General features: G+C 45.0%; 1 pseudogene; it reads left to right on the top strand.

Moving 5' to 3' along the window:
* LOC132567343 (FRAS1-related extracellular matrix protein 1-like) overlaps positions 1–20,084 on the top strand; it is a 323,692-nt pseudogene extending 303,608 nt beyond the window's left edge.
* The last annotated feature ends 2,797 nt before the right edge of the window (positions 20,085–22,881 follow it).

The following is a 22,881-nucleotide window of genomic DNA, read 5'->3' as shown; positions in this document are numbered from 1 at the left end:
TCGCTCTGCTGGCCCTGCGCCTGGCTCTCTCAACCCAAAAGGGGTCCTAAGCCCTCACCACACCCGCCGTGGAAGAATGGCGGACCAATGTAACCGCACCTCGGGCCACCTGCTCCGGATCACCTTGAGGCCAACGACTGCCAAAAGTGACAGGGCCCTCCCCTGCACCAGGCCCAATCGTTGCCTCCCAGGAGAATAAGCACGGTGAGTGGCGGAGGACCATTCCTCCCCAAAACAAGAGTGGCAGGAGCCCGTCCCAGCGAAGGCCCCGACGGCCCTGCCACTCAACGACCGCCCGTCACTAAGCCCCAACTGCGAACCCAAACTCGAGTCGGGCTTGGAGGGCGGCCCCAAAACCATGCCGTGGCCGGCGATCAGTATCCTCTGCCTCTCGCCCTGCGCCACAGCACCTGTAACAGAGAAAATAACAATGTGAAACCCAGCCCAGCAAACTCGCCAGGCAACACAGGACGAACGTAGTCCAAGTACGCCGGGGACCGCCATCTCCCAACCTGTTGAATGGCCGGCCCAATGTACCCCATGGCTGCAGGAATTGATGCCGCCCCAACCCAAATAAATGGGTCCCAGACCAAAAACCCCGACAGCCCAAGCCTGTCCGAGGCGTGGCTGGTCACGGACCAAAATTGGAATGTAGTTAACGAGGACCCGTCCTCGTGCCGGGAAAAAAAAGGGGGGGGCGGCATAGTACCCTGCACAGCAATGTCTCGGCCAAAGCTAAAACAGGGCTGGATCACGACCATGGCACGAGCCCTATGTAATCGTGACGTCCCGCTGCCTCTGGTCAGTCCAAGACCCACGCACCCTTAAGGCTGCGGAGTCCCCAGTAATTTTTAACACCTCCAGCATGGAGAACTCGGCCAGAACAATCCTTCAGCGAGCGGACCACCAACTCCCTGACTCAAAGCGCACCAAAAGGAGGCGGACATGGCGGCTGCCAAAAGCAAAACGCCTCGAGTTTAGGGAAAAAACAAACCGCTGGCAATGATGTCAGGCGAAAGGGGGGGGTGCCGTGTATCAGGCCTTGCTCACGGGCCCCGCCCTCCAATATTTTACGAATTCTAAATCAACAGAGGCGTCAGATGACCCCTTCACCTTGTTGGTGAACGCCAGTGCAGCCAACTTGGCTCAAATGGTCCTTACCACCAACCACTTACCTTTCAGCTCAACGCAGAACTGCATGAGATGAGCCGCCGGAATCGGCCAAAGGTCTGCCAATACTACCTGCTCACTGAAGGCCGAACTGCTCAACAGAGCGATCATAGACCTTGCGGATAGAGGGGGTTAGGGAAAGCATCCTGGCCCGATTGGCCTCGACTCTCCAAGCCGCCACCTCTCTGGGGGCATCCGAGCCGGCAGGAGGTCCGCCCCTGGTGCGATAAGTCGAAACCGCTCCATCTAACGATGCGACAACGCGTCCGCGCCCCGTTGCACACCGGGCAATGCGTGGCAAAGGAACAAAATGTTTAACCTTACACAACACAAGGTAAAAAAGCGAACAAGGAACATAACCGGGACCGACTTGGGCATGAGGGAGTAAATCACCTAGACCACAGCCATGTAGTCACACCAACAGTGAACAACATGGTTGGCCAAATCCTACCCCCAATCGCACCGCAACTGCGATTAGGAAAATTCTAAAAACGTTGAATTACGGCAAAGGCCATATCCAACCACGTGGCGGGTCACAACTCAGCACACCATCGGCCACGGAAATAGACCCCAAAATCAACAGTACCAGCAGCGTCGGGCATCATCTGCACATCGATTCCAAGAAAGTGCTAACACGGTCGAAAGCCGAACACGAAACAGCACACCCCATGGGCAGTGCCCGGTCCCGGTAAAAAACTTGCCGTCGAACATAAAGCCCAGGAGCTCAACATCATCCAGGTGAACCAGTGACAGGCGAAATGCAGACTTTGTGTTGCACTTAGCTAGCTGAGCGCAAGTCCACCCACGCCGGACGACCTTGACAGCCTGGTCGCAGGACGTATATCGGACCGTGGAACGGAAATCGGGAATAGGGTCATTCACCGACCCACCCCTAGGGAAAGATAAGTAGGGAAGTAACCGAAATTCACCAGGGGCCTTTGGGAACCACACCCAAAGGTGCAACCCGCAACTTAGGGACAGGAGAGGCATCGAAAGGGCCCGACACCCTGCCCTCGGCCCTCTCCATTGAAATCTTTTCTCTAACAACTCACTCCATACCACTACAGACCATAAATTCTTTGCCATACAGGGTCCACGAGGACCCTAATGGGATGAACCAAACAAAAACCTTCACGTAAGTAATCTCTATTGCTTACCCTAGGGAAGCTGGCTAACATTTTGATGAGAACTCTCACTTTGATGGGGCTGGGACCCTTTACCAGAACCATGGGCTCCGTCCCCCTCCCCGGGCCTCCTGGTGCCACTCAGGGGCTGGGGCTTGCTGCATGCAGACAAGGCATGCGACCCCCACACAGTGGGCCTCATGCTTGTGCTTGCAGGTCTTACGATTGCAAACCTCCCGGGACGAGTACTCCCAGCACAAGAGCCGGGGTTGGCCGACTACCCCGCGCAAACGCGGGGACCAGACGGACCAGCCTGCCTACTAACCAGGTGCCCACTGTCAGACCTGTCCCCGGCATTAGGCTTAGCGGGGGACATGTGCTACAGCCAAAGCTGCTGAGTCATTTGGTCCCAAGGCATAGAAGGGTAGAGGGCAGCCCTCATCCGGAACTCCTAGTCGAACTGCAGCCATGCAGCACCCGAGGGGTCCGTATACGCCTTGCAGACAATATCACAATACTGGAATAGCGGTGCAGCCCGTAAAGGCTGTGCACGCGCTATAACACCAGCATAGATCAGAAATCCGGGCTACCAGTTAACCCGATTTCTTTCCACCTTCCTCCGTTTAATCCTTTCCTTGTCCCTCTCATCCAATTCATCTTTATCCTACTTCTCCAGTTCCCTATAAGAAGGCCAAAGACGCCACATACACGCCCTTAAATATCCTCTCGCCAGTGGCCACCATCAAGTGATCACCCGGCGACCCGGCCGTGACCCCAAAGGGGGCGACACTGAAACGGGACCGACCCCAATAAGGCTGGGGGGGCAACCCCCAAAACAGCTGGAGGTGCAGGGCCAATCGAGAGGCCAGACCTACCCACAACTGGCCCATGGCAAAGGTCCACCCTGCGTGACCTGACCTCTAAACCCTTGGGACATAGACATAGCACTGGGCGTTGAGGAGGCAAACGTAGCGCACCACGGGAGAATCCGTCCCTGCCCGCAAGTTCCCCAACCGTCAGTTGGCGCCGTGGATCCCGAGAACCCAGAAGCTGCACTTGGGCCACCCGCGGTTGCCAGCAGGGAAGCTGCAGGCTGAAAGAGTGGGGCCGCACACCCCAAGGCCAAGCGCCAATCGGCCCAGGCCCATCCAGCTTACCTTTTGACCGGGTACGCCACAGCAAGCACAACAGGTGCAGCGCTGCAATCCACAGGACGCGCAGGGGCCTCAGCAGGAACCCACCCATCTTCAGAATCCGAGTATTGGCACTCCAGAGCGGACAAACATTCAACAATGGGCAGCCAGGTGTTGGTCTCCTACTCAAACCCAGGGCCTGGAGGGGACAGGCCTTTTACCCTGTGCCTTAGCAGGCTACTTGCCCTTGGAAGTCCCCTAGCCGTTTTGGAAGCCATTTCCAAACAGCAGGCTGAAAGCCCCACTGAGCAATAAGCCTGCAGCCCGAATGCCTGGGAGGCATTGTCCCAACACCAGGGATAGTAAAGGGCTGCCGCTGCCCAACCAGGCTAAGTTCAAATCACCAGGCTAACCCAGGCCAAGAAAGAACTCCTAGCAAAAAGGGGGGGGGGGCAACCACCTCCAAAATGAGGCTGCCTTCTACTGAATCAGTCCCCACCCGACTTCAAGGAAGCCCAGAGGCACCAGCCCCAGACCCACAGAGAAAATATGGAGAACGTATGAAGCTGCCTTATACTGAATCAGACCCAGGGTCCATCGAAGTCAGCACTGTCTACCCAAACTGGCAGCAGCTCTCCAGGGTCTCGAGCTGAGGTTTTCCATGCCTACATGCCTAGGACCCTTTCCAGTTGGAGATGCTGGGAATTGAACCTGGGACCTACTGCTAACAAAGCAGGTGCTCTAAAACTGAGCCACCGTCCCTCCCAATCTCAAGGGAACAAGGGAAGCCCCCCCCCCCAGCAGCTCAAAAGCCGCTTTTACCGCCTCTTCGCTCCGCGACCGGCTGGAGCAGACTGAGTCTGGGCCGAAAAGCAAGGCACGGCTCGCGCGCCTCCGCAAGAAGCAGGCCGCGGCTCAAACGAGCCTGCTCGAACGCCGCTTATACAGCCCGACCTCTCCCCGACGATCAGCTGGAGCAGCCGAAAACAACGCGAGGAAAAGCAAGGTGCGGCTTGCGCGCTGCCGTTACGCAAGGCAAGGCAGCTCGAAGGACGGCTCTGCTGAGAGAGAGGCACGCCGAAGCTCCGAAGTCAAGACAAGGAAAACAGCTGACTGCCTCCGCCGCCACAGGCCTCGTCGGGAAAAAAGACGAGAGCCCGATCTGGTAAGACCAAAACACGCGGCGAAGTGCGTGTAGGAGGGCGAGGCTGGGCTTATAAAGCCCCAGCCCCCGCCCTGCAAATCCCCGTATGGGCGGGAAGCGTTGCCTCGCTCCATCCGGGGAGGCAAAACACGGCCCCCGCCCACAGCCACCTGCGGCGGCGCGGTCGGGGAGGGCCGCATTCTTTCCATCAGTTTCTCAGGCAGTCTTACGGTTGCCAAGTCCTCTTCATCCCCCAGCGGGGGACAGTCGTGCACATGCTGCACGCCACGCAACAAAATGATGCCACCCGGAAGTGACGTCATCAAAATAGCGGCCCCCTTGCAGGGCTACTCTAGGCATTTCCGGAAAAACTCTATGGTTTTCCTGGACGCTCTAGCAATTTGGGAGGTTAAAACTCTATGGCACCTATTGCACCATAGAGCTTTACCTCCCAAATGGCTAGAGCATCCAGGAAAACCATAGAGTTTTCCTGGAAATGCCTAGAGCGGTCCCGCACAGGGTGCTGCCATTTTGATGACGTCATTCCTGGATGACATCATCACGCCAGTGACACAGAGGGAGGTTCCCCGCCCGACGTGGAGGGATATTCCCTGCCCGGATCAGGGGGTTGACAGCCCTAGGCAGTCTATACCTTGAATCATTCAAAAGCTGGTCGGTCAGTAAGAAATAGGGCAGTTTCATATTTCTTCCTCCCTTCCTGGCAGGGGAGGAATTAGGGAAGATCCTGCTAGCTAGTTGGCTACCAGCAACTGAATAACATCTTGCTGAGTTTGTTCCCTTTTGCTCACAGGTATGTTGCACATAGATGAAGTCACCTTCTTCCCAAACAAAGGACTTCCCGAACGACAGAGGCGCAGAAGAGTTGATGTGCAGATCTCTTTTATTGTTTTTTCACATTAATGTGGGGAGGAGAAAACAAACCATACACCCCGTTCTCCTCCACAATTCTTCCCCATAGTCACAACATCTTATACCTTCCTGTAAACAAAGGCCAACACAGATTGGCTACACCGGTCTTCGCCTTTGACATTTCTGATTACATTCATTGGTCAAATAAGTCCCATATCCCAATTTAGAAGTGAGAGATTAATTAGCGGAGGCTGCTAATCTGGACCCCCATGCCTCACTTCCCTATATTTCATATCTATGGTTTCACCTCTTTCCCTGTTCAACTCCAGTGAAGTCTCTGCTAAAGGGGAGGCTTCCTCTCGTATCTAACAGTACCCCATTGTTCTTGGTTAGAACGTTGGAACCAAAATCATGGAAAAGGCCCTATAATACTTTTAAGGTGAGCTCAGCAAATAAAACCCTCCAAACATGATACTCTGGACACATATATAATACTTTGTTAAGGCAGGTTAGTGCAAATGATCAAGATTAGTGCAATTCCATTTGGCACTCTGTCCATGCTCTAATGCAAATCTGAATCTATGTCCAATAGGTATGTAAGACATGGGCATTCCCAAAGGGATGAGCTGAAGGGGTTGTAGCCAGGGCTAGATCTACATATTTTTTGAGTGGGGGCAAAACCAAAACATGGGGTTTTTTTCAGCAGGGTGTTAAATGGGGGTGGAGGGGAGCCACCAGCCTGCCTTTGCTGCCTCCCCACCTTGCGGGGAGATGGCAAAGGCAGGTGATCTGCCTCCCCCTCCAAAGTGGGGTGTTTAAATGGAGAGGGAAGCTGCGGGCAAAAACGGGTGGCAGGGAAAGCAAGAGAGGCGAAAACAGGTGGCGGGGAGAGTGAAAGAGGCAAAAATGGGTGGTGGGGGAGCAGGGGAAGTGAAAACAGGTGGCAGGGAGAGTGGGAGAGTTGAAAACGGGTGGCAGGGAAAGCGAGAGAGTTGAAAACGAGTGGCAGGGAGAGCAAGAAAGGCGAAAACAGGTGGCAGGGAGAGCGAGAGGCAAAAACGAGTGGCAGGGGAAGCAAAAATGGGTGGCAGGGAGAACAGGCAAAAACGGGTGGCAGGGAGAGGGAGAGAGGCGAAAACGGGTGGCAGGGAGAGGGAGAGAGGCGAAAACAGGTGGCAGGGAAAGCGAGAGAGGGAAAAACGAGCAGCGGGGGAGCAGGGGAAGCGAAAACAGGCAGCATGGATAGCTGGAGAGGCAGGAACAGGCGATGGCGCACATGCCCAGAGAGAGGGTTCTGAGTGCTACCTCTGGCACGCGTGTCATAGGTTCGCCACCAGAGTCCTATAACATTCTCCCTGATGTCATGATGTCACTTCCAGTTTTCACTAGAAGACATCAGCATTCCAGTGTGATGCCAATGTGTCAGTCCATACCATCAAAATGCTCCTGGGGGGTTTGCAGCCTGCAGCCTGGCAACTAGGGTTGCCAAGTCCAATTCAAGAAATATCTGGGGACTTTGGGGGTGGAGCCAGGAGACTTTGGGGGTGGAGCCAAGATCAAGGCCATGTGCCCCATCCTGAGCCCGTGTTAGAGCCCCCTTCCTCCCGCCTCCCCTGCCTGGGAGACTCACTTGAGGTTGTCGAGGGAGTGGACGTTGCAGGCGACGCTGCCGTGCCCGGTGCCCCAGCTGCACGACTGCCCGAACATGCCAGTGGCTGCCTTGCCTCACCTCCGCTCTCCGGCTATGGCCTGACTCCCCTCATCAGCATCGCCTCTGCCGGCCCCGCACTGCTATTCGGCCGCCACACACAGCTGCCCAGCCGCTGAAGGAGCCACGCGGGACACGCCGGGAAACTTAGTCCCCAAGGAGACACCAGAGAGGACACAAGGACTATGAGTCCCAGCGTGCACCTCACGAAGGGAGGCCGGACTGGAGTGAATAGCAGGCCGGCAGTGGAGGGGTCTTTGTGACCCGGAGAAAGGGAGGAGCCTGAAGCCTGTGAGGGAGGCAGGGAGGGAAAGACTGTCTCTGTTTGAGAGAGTGGCACCAAAATTGGTGCCGTTCCCCCCCCCCCGCCGCTTCCGGATTTTTGGAGAGCGGGGGAGGAGGCTGCTAATTTGGGGGTCCTCCACCAGGGCAGGGGGGTTGGGAAGCCTACTGGCAACTCTACTTCCCTCTCAGTAGAAGGATGGGATTTCAAAAAGAAATGCATGTATATTAGTCTTAGTCTAGCAATAATGATGATTAGTGTTGATATTTAAACATAAATACAAGTGGGTGACCATCAAGGACTTGCGGGGTGCATTTTATTTTCCGCTATCTTGTTAACTACTCTTTTCCTTTCCTGAAAGCCCCTTTCTTGCTTCCTTCCCTTACACCAGCTAACCTATTATCTATTCCTTCAGCTATCTCCCCTCCCCCAGCAGCCTTTTGCCAGAAAAAAATGTAGCTAGCTTGCTTGGTACTGGTGCGGCTGAGGTAAGTCATATGGTGGGGAACCTGTAAGGATTTGTGGGAGGCACCTCATTTTTTCCTATACCTGCCTCTCCAAACAATTGCTTCTTTCTCTACTCTTGGCAGACCCCTTATCTTCAGCTTTTCTTGTTACCATGTGTCATACTGCAGAGAACCAAGAAGGGCTTTCTACTGGCTACCACCACTCTGGTAAGTGTCTGACTGAGAGGGCCTAGAGCACCCAACTACCCTGTAGCTTCCTTTTTAGCAAAACCTTTTAACTGTTAATGAAGAGACAGGCAAATTAACAATAACAAGAAATTTATTGTAAGTGATCTAGAACAAGTGGCTAGTAAAACTTTTAGTGCACAGTAAAATGTAGAAAATAGTAAAGGTTGGTATAAATAAATAAAAGCCCTGACACATCTTACTGACGTTCATTTGCTATAACTCCAAAAACTTACCACCATCTTTGGGTAAGGGATGTCTCCTGTTGCCTTCTCTCCTGCAGCCTTTTCCAGAGAGAACACACCGTATCTTTGGCTTGGCCTTTTATGCTTTCCTCCGAGATCTCCACCCCTCCTTGGCCTGTTTTCCCTCCAAAATCTCTGCCACCTAGTCAGAAGGAAAGAACGGATCCTGGGAGGTGTAGGCCCACCAGCAACTCCAATGTAGGCTTCTCCATTCCTGTAGGCTGCACTAAGTCTAGAATCATCACACCTTGTCTCCTGCCTACCCATCAACAAGCATTCTTTTCATCTGAACCCTTCCCCCCCCCACACACACATCTTCAGCTATATTTATTTACTGACTCCATATATAAACCACTTTCCCTCCCCCCCGTGGGGATCCAAAGCAGCTCACAGCATTTTACTCTCCTCCATTTTATCCTCATACCAAACCTGTGAGGAAAGTTAGGCTGAGAGTGTGTGATTGACCCAAGGTCACCCAGTGAACTTCCACAGCATAATGGGAATTTCAGTCTGGATCTTCTTGATCCTAATCTGAAATTATAACCACTACATTATACTGGTTTTCATGGGAACAAACATTAGGCATAGGTGAGTCATGTGGTATCAAGTCTCCTGTGGCTACTACCAGGCCTGGCCCCAATGAGTCCTCTTTTAAAGACTGAAGCAGACCTGGAAAGTTCCTGCCCCTTCTGCTTGCCTGTTACTGACAGAAACCAAGCCTGAAAGGCTGGCAAAGTTGTTACTAGGGTTGCCAGGTCTTACCTCCTCACCAGTAGCATGTGGGAAGGAGCTTTTCAGGAGCGTAGGGTGATGTCCCCACTATAATGGCATCCTCATCACATTGAGGATATTGTACCAGATTGTAGCTGTTGGGGGTGGGACTTCCCCCCGTCAGTCAGCTGGCCAGTGGTGGGCAGAAGCATGCAAAATGGGGGATCCCCCTCTCCCACCTGGTGGCTTGCAACTCAAGCTGTTGTGGCTACCTAGCAATAGCCACTGATGGCACCTGTTTTTTTAAGCTACAAGTGTTCCTTTTATCACTTAACCCCATCCCCACTCCTTGCTGCCCAATGCTTTTGGTGATCTGGGTTTGTTTTTTTGTTTTTTTAGATTTCAGATTTTTCTGCAAACCTGGAGTATTTTTTAGAAAGATGCCTTGTTCATCTTTTGATTTAAGTATCCTCAGATTTGGTTCTGTTGAGAAATAGATGTGCAAACAATCACTCACACTGGACCTTTTTTGTGATGATAAGCACTGGTACAGTACCAGTACCTTTGTGGGGGACTTCTCCAAGTCCTGATCCTGATGTTCCAGCCTGCCCCACTCAGATAGAAGAAGAAAGAGTGGGGCATCGGGAACAGTCTAGTGCAGAGCTTCAGAGAAAGAAAGGAACTGGTGGAAATTGGGCAACCATATGTATGAGTACTGGAATCCCTCCCCTTTTTAAAGAAAAAAACACTATATATATGTGCCTGTGTGTATAATTTTTAAAAGTGTACATATAATTCTATATATGTGAAGAATTTAAATAAAGGTTTAAAAGTTCAAAGGAATTCACATTCATTGTCTTACATTAACACCTCTGTAAAATAGGTTACCAAGATTGCTCCCATGCTGCAAGTAGAATGGGTGAAGCTAGCCTTCTTGAGGCTAGTGGGTTATCTGATGGTGAATTTCAGTCTGGGACTCCCTGGTTCGCAGGTCAGCCTCTGAGCCCCTATGCAATATTAGCTCTTTCTGTTAGTATCGTTAAGTCACTGATGATTTTTTTTTACATTGTAGCTTGGGTGGTGCTTCAATTGATTCGTTGTACATGAAGAAATAAAAACCTTATAGATTTTACTGCTGAAAGCCTGTCTGCTGACAGATCCACAGCTGAGATCTAAATAATCCCATGTGCCAAATGCCGTTATTAGCATCACGTAATAGTTTCATTGCTAATGTGACTTTATTGCTTATTTGCAGCAAAATCAATGTTTTTCCATGGAAGCTGTTGACTAATTGCTGTTACTTCATTGAAAATGGTGTAATCAGTAATTACACACTTACTATTGTTACTGTTACCAATTTAGCACTTGACAACTATGTAATTTGCTTGTCACTGCAATACTCTGGATAGTTAAATGAGGCTTACTATTTCATCATATAGGGTTTTTTTTCATTTTTCACCTTGCTGGCATTGCTTCCACAGAAGATAGGCTTATAGGTCTGTCATTTTCATCAGTGACAATTCCGAAGTGGAGCAATTAATCAAATTGGCAAATCAACTGGGAAATTTCCCTCCCAGTATCATCAACACCCAAGTCTAAAATAATTTCACCATGATCCTCCAGTGCTCAAACACCACAAGTGGCTGAAGATTCAGATTTTTCTTTTATTTCCTTGAAATTTAAAACAACAACATTGTTAAGTATGTCTAGCTGCTAAAGATATATATATATATATATATATATATATATATATATAGCTACACACATACAAGTCAGATCTATCTAATTTAGTTTTGACTAGGAATGGCTTTCTACAATCTCAGGCAAAAAAAAAAAAAGTTCTCTCCTAATATTCGTTACCTGAGCCCCTGCAAGTTTTAATACAAAACAAGGTTAGTTTTAATACAGTTGTTAATGGTTTAATGATGAGCCCTGGCCTGAGCCCTGGCCTCACTCAATGCACAGCAGCCAAGAAGGTCAGAGCGCCTGCTCCGGCTGCAACGCCACTGAGGATGTTCTCCACAGCCAAGAACGAAACGTCTGGAAGGAAAACTTTCTCCAGTAGAACACGGCACTTGAGCCCGAAAGATTCTACAATCCCTAATGGTGTAATGATGATTTTATTATTGTAATTGTAATTGTAATTACTATGTATGGTTTTATTGTATATTACGTGTTGTGAGCCGCCCTGAGCCTGCCCTGGCGGGGAGGGCGGGATATAAATAAAAAGTATTATTATTATTATTATTATTATTATTATTATTATTATTATTATTATTATTATTATGTAGAAATACCAGGACCCATGCAGAGCAACACGTTCATTCTACTGCTTAAATGCACAATATCATGAGTTCCTCCAGATTGTTGTCAGTTCCTGGGAATGCTGTTCAGCATTTTTCAACACATTGTTTTACTTCCAGCTAACCCCATCAAAATATTGTTCTAAGGGGCAATCATGTGACTATGCCTTCAGGTAGAGTTTTGCCATATAACTGGACATGCTCTGCTCTATGCATTCTCTGTGTGTTTTCCGGTATCCAAACTGCACACCCAAGGTGTTGGATGCCTTGCTGTTCTCCTGGACTTTGCCTCTTCTGGATTTGTAAACATAATCTCCCCTAAAGCCCTCCTGAATTCTTACTCCTTCCTATATTTCTGTTAGCTTCTGTGTTTGCTTTCAAGTGTGCATTTATTTCTGTATATGTGCATTATTTTATTATTTCCTCTTTCAATAAAACAATCTTTTCTTGGCTAAGCATGGACTGGTTAAGAGTTCTCCCTAAACTCTGGTAGGAGGATCTCACTAGATTACCCTCCTCTCACAAGCTCTGTCTCACAAGCTCTATTCCCCCAACAAAAATAGGAGACAGCTCTTTTCAGGCAACACATACCATTTGGGGTAATACTTGTATACCATGCCAGTAAAATATCATATGGTTGTATTGTCTTTTTGGCAGCTAAGGGACAGTTCACATGTATTTGCCCTAGCTATTTTGCCCTTTTTTCTGTCATGTTTTAAATGTCAGAATTCTTAACCTCCTCGGCACTTGTGGTATGTATCAAAGCAAAAAAGCTATGTCAACACTGTTACAATATTTTGAAAAACTTACTTTTCAGGTAAAGACAAAGGGCTCCGTACAGTCTATTGGAGGTGCAGCATCTCTATATATAGTGATTTGTATAGCATATAAATAAACTTAGTTTCCCCTCTTAGAAAATGGGCACTGTGACAGGGAAACCTAGGGATTAGAAGGCCTGTGCATGCTGACCCCATCCAACCATTCCTGCTCTTGACCTCCAGAGTTTATGTACCATGACAAAATGGAAGAGGGTCAGTTGGATGACAATATAGAAACTGCACACAGATGTACCATTTCACCTGATGGTCACAAGTGTTAAAAGGATGGGGAAACAACTGTGTTCTGTTATTTCCTACAGTGATCCTTCCACACTGCACTCACAAGTGTGTCCCATAAGCTTTGTGAGAAATTGTTGGTAACTAGATTTATTTCCATTTTAAAGTGTTTCTGTATTAAAATATGCCTCAAAATAGTGTACAGAGAACTGATTAGGAGCATGAAAAGCATTTACAGTAGCATCTGCCTTTTCAGTTCTTTTTTGAAAATATTTAGAATACTAACCTGCTTCTTGGCAAATATGAATATGTAAAAAAGAGAGAGGAGGACATAGGATAGAAGTTCTTTCTCTTCAAGCTTATTTATTTAATGAATCTAAAATAGGTATTTGTTTTGCATGTTAATGTGCAATGCAGCAATGCTAAAAAGAAAACACTTGAATGTGCAATCAATATAATTTCATTGTAGTTGGGTGTTAATGCTTCATTTTGTCATTCTCAATTTTCTGAAATATATTCTGCTGTGCTACAAAATCCTGTTAGAACATGCATGTGGTTAAGTGTTATGTGAAATAAGAATGGGAATAAAACTTCTATTTGGATCCTACAGTCCTAAAATTGTTCCCATAGTGCTGGCCAGATTCTGTTCTGTGGGACTGGTGCCAGCACTGTGCTTTGAAAACTGACCTGTTAGACTCCTTCGTGGCAGCAGCATATTAGAACTGGGCATAAAGATATAGCAAAATTACCTCTTGGGTTTTGAATGCTATTTCAGATAACTCCAGGTGCAGAGATGTTTTTGTGACACAAAAGAAAGCAACAGTAATGCCAGGAGGGAGTTGACAGGGATAAGACTCGCTGTTACTGTTCTTTTTCTTCTAAGGCGCTACCAGTAAGAATCCAGTAAGATGTTCCCCTATGCCCCCCTCCCTTTCCATAATTTTCTGACCCTAACCAGCATTACATGAAAATCTCTGGTTTAGAAAACGTCTGTTAATCTTACTGAATGTAAATAAGACTGCTAGAATCCCCATGGGATATAGATTCTGAGGGTTACTAAAGACCTTAATGGTCCTTGAAATAATAGCATATAATTGCTTTACCAGAGGGTTAGCCATCACTTCCTGATTTTTATTTAGCAAAGCAAGGGAAATATGTTGGGAAGCAGGTGTCTTGTGGATGTTAAGGGGTTAATGTGAACTGAGGAACTGGGCCTTGGAGTGTTAATGAGCCAGCATATCTGAATGATAAAGAAAATTCTGATAAAGAATAGATCTGATAAAACGACCCAAAAGGCTGTTTGCTGGACATTTCCTGCACTTGCTGCAATCCTCCTGATAGGTGGAGAGATGAAGGATGTGGGGCTGTAGTAGTAGTTGAAGTGTATTTTCAGATGTGATATATTGCTCATGATTTTATTTGTTTTATTACTATGCTTGCTTACTTGTACTTTTTATATTTTGTGGTAGAGAGAGCAGATTATAAATATTCTGAATGATAATAAAAATGTTTCTTTTACAAACTGTATCAACTTTTTAGAAATATTTTCAGAGTAGTACACATTCGTAACATTTTTAAGTAACAGAAATGAAAAATGTAAAATGTAATGTAGAATACAAAATACAAGGGAAATAGCATGAGATAACAAAGACAGTAATATAAAAGAACCAAAAAGATCATATGCTCCTAGAGAAGAATATATCATTGATTAAACAAATATTTTCTACAGAATGCTTGCTAAGAGGCAAATTTTCAAACAGTCTTCATAGCCAGCTCTTTATAAAGCATCCCTCTCCCCCATACTAGGCTTGCCAGACCTCAGGTCCTGGTGGGGTTCTCCCAGTTTTGCAGGCTCCTCACCACCAGCAGCCAGTGTAGCAGGCTTAGAAGAAGCTTGGGAACTGCTTGTGTTTTGGAAGGTGTGTATGCCTTTAAATCTCAGTAGGAGGAAAGCTGGATGGGGGCTGGGTGAGCTGGCAGAGTCATGTGGCTCTTCCTGGCGAGCATGTGAAGCTGTGGGAAAGTAAAAGAGCACAGCCCGTCTGTTTGTTTTGCATTCATTTCAGAAGTTATTTGCATAGTAAAATAGATAGTAAAGAGTAAACAAGAACCTGATTATAGGATGGAGGAAAACTCTACCCCCTAGACCAGGGGTGTCAAACTCATTTGTTATGAGGGATAGATCTCATATAAATGAGATCTTGTTGGGCCAGGTCACGTGTGTCATAAAATGTAATGCTAGGTAGCAGAGAGATAAACTTTATAAAGGACACAAACAGTTAAAAAAAATTAAAAAACCTAAAATATACTTAAAAGATTAGCACTCTTGCAATATTTTGTTTATTTAACCGTATCTGAAATGCAAGGCAATGACTTGAATACAATAGGGAGAGGAGGGTTCATTTAGAACCCATTATGAAGGTAACTCCTATGCCGTACCTTTCTCATTTATCAAATCAAGAATATAGGAGAGTATTCACATTATTGTGCTATGACACACTTCCCTCAGCTATCCTTGAAGAAAAGTGTTAAAAGATCTTCTATGAAGAAAGAATCTGTCCCTGCTGCAAGGAAGATATAGAATCGCTAGAACATGTTTGATTGATGGTAAAGCATATAATAATTTCCAATAATCCCTCCTGTTTTCTACATCATTACCTCTTATCTGTAGACAGAGATCGTACCTTCTGATGAGTGTACTTTCAGATAAGCATCCCGACATTACTTACCAGGTAGCTAGATTTGGTTTGCTTGCTGCAACTCTTAGGAAAACAGTTCATGTAGTGGAATGTTAACAGCTCATGTAGTGGAATGTTAATTTAAAAAAAAGAAAAGAAAATCCGGCATTGTAATACTTGTATATTGTACTCCAAATGATTTTATTATTGTCTTATTGCCTTAATATGGCATTTTATGTATTTGTGTTTAAGAGCTGGTCATTGACCATGAATAAATATTATCTATCTATCTATCTATCTATCTATCTATCTATCTATCTATCTATCTATCTATCTATCTATCTATCTATCTATCATCTATCTATCTATCTATCATCTATCTATCTATCTATCTATCTATCTATCTATCATCTATCTATCTATCTATCTATCTATCTATCTATCTATCTATCTATCTATCTATCTCTGATAACTGACACCTCTTACTCTGAATTATTGCATCAAAATCTGGAGATAATGTCTGTGCTGTAGCAATCTTAAGTATGCTGTTCAGGTGTTGTTCGGGTGAGTGTAAATTGCAAACCTACATTTGATTTACTGACATTCATTACAGATATCTCATGGTCAGGGGGAAAGACTCAGGGGGAAAGATGAAATGGCTGGGCATTTGAGCTTCATGTGCTGGTCAACCAATGGAGAAAATAGAGGCTTTACTCTGTAGGTCTTGTGTGATTGAGCAAGCCTGCAAAGCAACCTGTGATGTGGAAGGAAGCAAAAGAAAGAGAAGAAAACCAATGACAATGAGTTGCTCATGGGCCTTATAGAAGCCCTCCAGGGGCCTGATCTAGCCCTCCGGCTTCATGTTTCACACCTCTGCCACAGACTGCTTTGTTCCTTACTTTCATTTTCCTGTGTTAGTCTGAAGAAGTTGGTTGAAATACAGCAGACTGTTACATTCAACAACTCTCATGAGTAAATTGTCCCAGTGAGATCACAGAAGTGTGAGCTTGCAAACTGTTTATTTTGGCTGCTTTGTGAGTGTGTATGTGTGTCCCTTAATAAAGCCAAGGCAGGGGACTTGTGGGGGGTATGACAAATTTTACTTTCATTTGGTGGAAGTGCAGCTCCTGGGAAGTCTTTGAAGGTTAAAAAAAAAAAGGATGAGGAAATGTATTCAGGTGAGCTACACTGCTGTATTTTTTAAAATTTATTTTTAGGGAATGGGAAAGTCTCCTGGCTCCATCCCCAAAGCCTCCAGGTCCACCCACCCCACCAAAGTTCCCAGGCATTTCCTGAGTTGGATCTGGCAACCTTACCCCACACACTTGCATCACTTTTACTTTGTCTTGATCAAATTATACTGTATTCACACTCATCCAATCTAGAGCACAAACCTATGTTCAAGGATAACACAACCTCATTTAGATGTTATATTTTTAATAGGTGTTTCCATAAAGATGTGGAATACTGTCATTCAGGATTATGGCCTTGAAGAAAATGAAGTATTCAAAATAATATTGAATAAGCCTAAAAATACTGTACTAAGTCACAAGATGGAACTGACTGTCAAAATTCTAGATCCAAGGGCTGGTAAGACAGGTCTTTAAATGCATGTTCAAAAGGGACTCTTATCTTTCTATTCCATCAAATTGCCCACAAATTGCCACAATGTGTGATTAGCATATTTCATCAAACTACTAGATTTTGAACACCATACAGTGTATGGTAGTGGGATCTGTGGGTTCTAGTTTATTGCCACAAGTATGATTAGTGTATTCTGATTTTCAGTCTTCTAATCAGCATCTTTTTGTGACGGTAACCAAAGTCACGTTCACCATGCATGAATGATGAATAGCATGTGAACCCTGCATTTTACACACTAAGATTGCAATTGTATGCATAATTAATAGGAAGTAAGACTTTTTGGATCCAGTATTTTGCAGTGTAAGCACGTTTACAACTGTAAGGATCAAATGCTATTGGAATAAAGAATTACCATATCTTGGAATGGGCACAAACTGAACCATAAAGCAAAATTCCTGATGAATTTTGCCCTGTTTGTGATTTGAAAACTGAAATCTGTGATGGGTCCACAGTCATGGACTTCCACAATTTTTTAAGGGAGTTCATGGGGTTTGTGCCAGTTCCTGGCCACAGCAGAAAGCAGGGATTTAAAGGGACTCTGAGTCTCTTAGAACCCCTGCTTTCTGCTTCAGTAGAAAGCTACAAAAACAGAGGAAGCCATTTCAACAGAGGAAGCCCCTTCCATTGCCTGGCAATCTGGGAGATCCTGGGTGCTCACCCGCCCTCTCCCATCAACTAAGGATGCCCTCTGGATCTCCTCATTGAGAACTCACTCAGGAGAACAGCGGTGGAGAAGATGCACCTAGTTGATGTGGTCAGCAGAGGATACAGCCATAGCAAGCCATGCAGAGTCAGCAGGTCACAGGCAGTTTAGCAGCCAGGCCCACCCCAGGAGCCCCGGGCAGTGGCGGGGAGGTTGTGTCAGCAGGGAAGGAGGCTGCTTCAGCCCAGGGATCGTGTGGGTTGGGTGTCTTCTGGCTGCAGCAAAACCAAGCCTAGCAGGAGGCAAGCTGGCCATAGGGGCACCTCTAACTTTCAATCTTTAGGAGGCACTTGAAGATAGTTTTATTTAGAATCATCTTTGATTAAGTTGATTTAATTAACTAGCAATCTTAAACTGTAACTTTATTTTTTGTTTATGTATTTTATGTATTTTATTTATATTATAAACCAAAGAAAATACATTCCATAGGTGTCTCCCCGGACAACCTCTGTATGCTAAGTGAAATGCAGGCATTCAGAATTCTGAAACAGAGGATTTTAGATATTGAGAAACAGTCCCTTTGTTCCTCTGAACATAAAACGTGTTCCCCTTTAGCATTTGGTATCTTTCCAAATTATGGGCTGCCAGCTGCCTACCTTTCCCAGCTTACGTCACCCCAGCTTACGCCGCTTTTTATGTTAGGAAGACTTAATGTTTTACCCTCAGCGGTACTGTCTGGGAGGTTTGCCAACATCCCTTATCAGGAAAGATTCTGCCCATGTAATGGAAGGCACCTGGAAACAGTCACCCATGTCTTACTTCACTGTGATTTCTATGGGGAAGTGCGGGACTGTATAATCAAACCTATCCTGTCTAACCTTTATGGACTACCTGAGGCAAAGTTGGTTTTCTTTCTGTTATCTGATCAATGTTCCCATACCACTAGTCTAGTTGCAAAGTACCTTTTGGCTGCCATAACAATCAGGGAGCAAAAGACTAGCTCCCCTTCTTGATGCTTGACTAGTTTTTATAACTCAAACTCTGTGCAACTTTGCCATGCTGTACTTTTTACTTCTATGCCGATAAAGGTATTTGGATATTATAAGCCACCTTGAGCTTTGTATGGGGAAAAGGTAGCTAATAAATAAGTAAATGACACCTATATAGAAGATTTTGCCATAATGTAATTACTTTCTAACATCAGGACTAAGACATCAGAGTTTGCCTGATGTAAAAACTGCAGTTCACCTTTCTTAAAAGTAGGAATTCAGAATTATATCTTCAATAAATATTATGAATATAAAATATTACCGATTTTTAAAAAAAATACCAGTGTGCTTTTATAACAATGAACCAGGAGCATCTTTCACAGTTTTAAAATCTTTCTAAAATCACGTTTTAATTGGCATTAGTATTGATTCTCTTTCTGAGAGTCTGGCACTAATTCCTGAAATAAGCCATGCAATTTTTCAAGCAGAATTGAGACAGAGCATTCTTATCGGGATAAAGACATTTATGTGGGACACAACTCGTTTAATCATAGCTAACTGCAACTGACCTTTGGAATCACAGAGTCCTTTTAAAACAATAAAAAAATCTTTCTTCCAAAGCATTGTATGGTTCTTTGCTACCTCTCCTCTTATACAGCTATGATAGAATTTTGGTGTCTTTGGAGCTATCTTACTGAATCAATTTTACCTAAGCAATCACAGACATTTCTACATTCTGTTCTTTAAATACTCCTGATATTCATAAACAATAGCTTTAGTAGCACTTATTTTTTCAGCTTTAAACCATATGAGTTCCATGAATCAGGTAACTTTCCTGCCTGTTTTGCATGATCCCAGATATAGTTTCAACTGAAGTATTTTTAAGGTTGACTGATCCAGATGTTTCCATTAATAGCGATCACATATAACAGAGTCAAGAAGGAAGGGTAGCAGAAGCAGCAGATGCCCAACTTGCCTGAGGTTAAATTATACCCAGGACCAATATGTTCTTGCTTTTAAATATCTTCCTTTGTTTCATACTTTTAAGTGGTGGCCACCATTATCTTCAACTGAATTTTAGTGCCCAGTTGAAAAGATAAGGTCCTGCAGAGTTACAAATAATATACTATATGTTCTGTGAATGAGTATAAACATTCATATGCTGAGCTACCCACTGGTTTTTTTTTTAATGGGAAACTTGAAGCACTTGATGATTTTGACTCTAAATCAACTTTCCAGCTGCCATTACAAGGCCATGTACTGGCTGAAGTTTGGGTCAAGAGTGACACCCTGTGGCCAAGAGATAACTTTTCATGTTTCTTTCTCTCCCCATCTGCCTTCATATTCTCATTTTTTATGGTGCTTGCTTTTTTAAATAAATGCATTTTAAAAGTGTAGATTTCATTCACAACTGGCTTTCCAGTTCTGCTCTTTCAAAATCTTTTTTGTTTTGTCCTTGAAAGTTCCCAAAGTGGGAAGTGTAAGCTGAGCTGACATTGCAGTGGTGAATTTGAAAGCAGGACAGTACTGGCAGGGGAAGCAGCACTGTTGTTTTGTGTTTTTTTCTGCAGCATCTGGCTTAGGGTTTCAAAAATGAATTCTCTGACGATTAAGCTGAGAGTGCAACGGTAATCTCATTTGTGTTCTATTTTAGATTTGACCTTGGACTGCAAAGACTACAGACCACCATGAAGCAGGCATCTCTTGAGTTGTACTCAAGAGAGGAGGGGTTCTCAGCAGCTTTCCAGAGTGGAAAATTTTAACCTTTTCTGTATCCATTTTCAATAACCTCTTCTTAACCTTTCCTGCATTCCTAAAATATCGTATGCAAAGAGCTCAGGAAACAGAAAAAAAATTGCTTGCAAAGGCTCTAGTGCAGAAGTGTTGAACTCATTTGTTGTGAGGGCTGGATCTGACATAAAAGTCACTTTATTGGGCCAGGTCATGTGTGTCATAAAACATAATGCTAGGTACTGGAGATATAAACTATATAAAGGACAGCAGCTAGTAAGCTTTGAGTTGGTGTATCCCGACTGCAAGGCCCCATGGGCTGAGGGATACAAAGGAAATAATAATAATAATAATAATAATAATAATAATAATAATAATAATAATAATAATAATAATAATAATAATAATAATAATAATAATAATACCTTTTATTTATATCCCACCCTCCTTGCCAAGGCAGGCTCAGAGCGGCTAACAACATCAATCAATATAACAAATGATACAGTACTTTAACAGTAGGTAACAATTAATTAAAATTCTAAAAACAGTAAAACAATAAAATTAATATCTTGGTGCTATTCTGACAGATAACAAAATCATTTAAGCAGTCTCTCAGTGTTTAGTCGGTGAAGGCTTCACTAAAGAGGAAGGTCTTGCAGGCCCTGCGGAAACGGTCAAAGTCCCGCAGGGCCCGCACTTCCTCTGGGAGCTGGTTCCACAGGTGTGGGGCCACAACAGAGAAGGCCCGAGTGCGAGTACTCTGCAGTTTTGCTTCCTTCGGCCCAGGGATAGTCAACAGGTCTTTCCCTGCTGACCTCAGTGCTCTCTGGGGTTCATATGGGGAAAGACGGTCCCTCAGGTAGGCAGGTCCTCGGCCATATAGGGCTTTAAAGGTAATGACCAGCACTTTGTAACGAATCCAGTGTATAACAGGCAGCCAGTGCAGTCCGCGCAGCCCTGGCTGTATGTGCTCCCGTTTTGGAGCCCCAATAACAGCCTAGCCACCGCGTTCTGCACCAGCTGCAGCTTCCGGATTTGGCACAGAGGCAGCCCCATGTAGAGGGCATTACAGTAATCCAGTCTCGAGGTGATCGTTGCATGAATCACTGTTGCTAGGTCCCGGCGCTCTAGGAAGGGGGCCAGGAAAACCCATATGTGCTGACTGGAGAGCCACCAATGAAACACTGGGTAGATGCTCCTGTGCCGCTTGATTGTTACAAATGAGGTTGTTCTGCCAAGCTGAAGCCACAATGGGAGTGACTCCATCCACTCCCCCAAAGAGTCTTCTGTTCCCTCCCTTGCAGTAGTTGCTCTCAGACAGCATAAGAACTCTGGACGTGCAGGTTCTGCCCCCAGGCTTTATATTTGACACCCCTGCTCTAGTGTCTTCCAATATCTACACAGTGCAGCATTCCCATACTCAAAGGACTTGGTTGCTTCAAGGCTCTTTATGTTTCTACTTAATAATTAGGTGACTGTGAGTCTTCTTCTATCTCCCAAACCAATAATGCTAAGGAAATACTGGAAAAAAAACTAACATATTTTCCGAAAGGTCAGGAACTCTGGAACATTTACTTATTGCAAGCAAAAGAAGAAATGTCCACCAGGAAGAACATCTGGTCAGTACTGATCATCATCATAATCATGGTTCTTTTCCCAGGAAAGATGATTCTCAGACTGAATGCTTGCTTGATCATGGACACATTGATTTCCACGTTCTTGCTGATGAAAAATACAAAAGAAAGTATCAAGCAACTGAGCAGAGCTCTTAGATTACAGAGATTACACAGACACCTCAAATGTTTAGGGTTGTAGGGTTTGGAGATCTCCCACTGTTACATTTGACCTCCAGATGACAGAGACTGTATAGCATTGTACTCTGCTGATGTCCCTCCCCTCCCCAAACCCACCCTCCCCAGGTTCCACACCCAAAATCTCCAGTTATTTCCCAAACCAGAGCTGGTAACCCTACAAGTTTAGCAGTTCTAGACATAATTAGTAAGCAAATGATAGATAAGTAGATAGTCATCCTCAGAGCTGCATTTTGATTACTGAAAAAGTTATTTAATCTATCTTAGTATATATAAGAATCAGGAAAACATGATATTAGGGTTACAGTAGATGTAAAATGATTTGGTTCTACTGACTGCAGAAAGCCTCTTCTAATTTAAAAAGACCAACAATGTCCTAATCCTGCCCTGCACTAGATAACCAAAGCTAGCCTGATCTCATCAGAACTTGGATGCTAAGCAGGGTTGGCTCTGACCAGTATTTGGATGGGAGACCCTTGGGATTGCAATAAATTGGGTGCAACTTGATGGCACAAAAAGTTTTAATCACATTTTTCTTTTTCAGAAGCAAAATAGGCAAGGTAATGTTCCTTCGGTAGGAACAGATGTTATTAAATAATAGATTTTCTTCAGCCTCCTCAACTATGTGAGGTCAAAGAACTAAAATATATCCTATTAATAATCCTTCAGTTTCTTGCTGATGTTGCAAAATAAGTCAGCATAAAATTATGAATATCATTGCCTTTCTGGGTGAATTAACGGCTTAGAAAGTTGTAATGAGAGGAAATGGAAGATTTGTTAATGAAAGAGAGTAATGAAAATAATGTACTAGATGTTCTTCCAGTACATCTACCTGCCAATGCAGAGCATATCCTTCCAATACATAATGCAATAATGAGGGAGATATACCTATTTTAATATTATTAATGATTCTGCATGGTGAAGAATACCTTTGCCAATATTCCTAC

Source organism: Heteronotia binoei, chromosome 2 (assembly GCF_032191835.1).
Source record: "Heteronotia binoei isolate CCM8104 ecotype False Entrance Well chromosome 2, APGP_CSIRO_Hbin_v1, whole genome shotgun sequence".
NCBI classification, from domain to species: domain Eukaryota; kingdom Metazoa; phylum Chordata; class Lepidosauria; order Squamata; family Gekkonidae; genus Heteronotia; species Heteronotia binoei.
Note: the sequence above shows the minus strand (reverse complement) of the source record. Positions and strands in the feature narration are given on the sequence as shown.